Here is a 2,090-nt window from a genome sequence, read left to right as displayed (position 1 = left end):
TTTAACGAACTGATTATTAGGATGTTGCTTGTCCCGTGATTTCTTCTGGCAGTTACGCGCTTCACGGCGCACTTCCTGATGTGGCCCGTGCACACACATAAAAAACAATTCACTTCAGAAGAAAAAGCCCCCCTATTACTCAACGTCAATCTACTCCAATTGCGCAGCAGGTAAGTCACTTAGATTCTGCATTGTGAATTTTCTTGACATATCAGCAGAAATATCTCCTAGAAACACATCCAGATCCCTATTCTCCGCCTCACACAGAATCACTCTATCGGTCTCCTCGTTCCGCGTTAATTCATGCACTTGTGATTTCAGTTTCCGAATCCTGTTAGAGAAGCGTTTCACTGATCCGATGTGCTTTTTCGATAGACGATTGAGATTCTCCCTAAGGAACGTGCTTCCGAAAGCGCTGTATTAGATCGTTAGCCAGTTCATCAAATGTCTCGTGGTACATAACGTATATTTTCTCGTCAACCAGTAACCTTAATGTAACCATATTCAAGGGCGTTTCCTTCGACCATTGTCCCTATTTGGCGGCAGCTTTTAGGCCACTAATAAAAATAGATACATCGTGGGTTGCTTTCCCCGAAAATGGCACTATGAGTTTAGCTGCTACTGAATCGATGTAATGCGCGGATACATGCAACACCGTTTTATGTTCTCTTGAATTAAGGAATCCTTGCCCGCCAACGGCTTTCCATTGCTCCATTCTCCTATGCGATGTGTTGTGACTTGGCAAGACAGCCGAGCCACTATGAGAGGAAGCCGAAAGGTACGCGTTTAAGCTCACGCAGGCTGGCGTGAGGTCTGGAACAGTTAAAGGAGTTGAGTCTAGTAAAAAAGGTACGTAGCTTCTGGAATACTTAACTTTAATCCATAATTGGTGAACATCGGTCTGACGGTACATGCATCACAAGATAAATAGCAAATGATAATGGCGCCTTGCAAGGTCGTAGCAAATGACGTAGCTGAAGGTTATGCTATATATCGTCTCGGCAAATGAGAGCGTAATTTGTCAGTGAACCATCGCTAGCAAAGTCGGCTGTACAACTGCGGCGAGTGCTAGGAAGTCTCTCTAGACCTGCCGTGTGGCGGCGCTCGGTCTGCAATCACTGATAGTGGCGGCACGCGGGTCCGACGTATACTAACGGGCCGCGGCCGATTTAAAGGCTACCACCTAGCAAGTGTGGTGTCTGGCGGTGACACCACATTCCTCCCCCGCAAATCGGCGTACGGTTGAGTTATAAGGCTTCCGCCCGCCGTGGGGAGGACCCAATGTTGACGTATGCGACGAGGTGGGGAGCCTAACAACAGGCGAGGCTGTGCCACCCTCACCCTGCCATTCGGTCCGAGGGGAGCTAGGAAACGCCTGAAAACCTAGTCCATGGTGCACGCCAACATGCGGTGTATGCGCCCGTAGAGAGACAGGAGGGGCCGAAGGGTCGACCTCCATCGGGTCGGGGTACCCGACGGGCGAAGACGCCATGTGGTGCAGAGCGGGCAAGGAGTCCATTGCGGAGGACAACGGGTCACGGGAAGCGATCGGCGGCGCGTGACCCAGGGAGGCGCCCGACGGCTAGAGCGAAGCGTCCACTCCTGGCGTCGCCGGCGGGAGAACAGGCGGCGGCGGCGGCGGCGGCGGCGGCGGCGCGTCGCCATGGGGCAAAATGGAAGGCAGCGTCGGTAACACCTGGGGATGTGGCGAGCCAGTAGATGGGTCCCCAGGGCGCTGACCGGACGGCACCGTCACTGAAAGCAGACGGGGAGCGGCAGAACCCGTGCGACGACAGAGGCGCAGCTAATTGAGATGCCGACGCACCTCACCAGAGGCCCCCAAAACCAGATACATAGCGCGGCCGAGGCAGCGAAGAATGCGCCCTGCGAGCCAACGCCGTGAACCTCGATAGTTGCGGTAGTAGACAACGTCGCCTGGGGCAAAAGCAGATGTCTGCCGCTGCACAGGAACCTGATGCGGCGGATGTAGCAAAGACATCAAGGTTCTATGAGGGCGGCCGTGGAGCAACTCAGCCGGCGAGCGACCATCTCGGGGCTGAGAGCGATACGAGGAGAAAAAGAGCAATAAC

This window comes from Schistocerca piceifrons, chromosome 6 (genome assembly GCF_021461385.2).
Source record: "Schistocerca piceifrons isolate TAMUIC-IGC-003096 chromosome 6, iqSchPice1.1, whole genome shotgun sequence".
In the NCBI taxonomy this organism is placed as follows: domain Eukaryota; kingdom Metazoa; phylum Arthropoda; class Insecta; order Orthoptera; family Acrididae; genus Schistocerca; species Schistocerca piceifrons.
Note: the sequence above shows the minus strand (reverse complement) of the source record.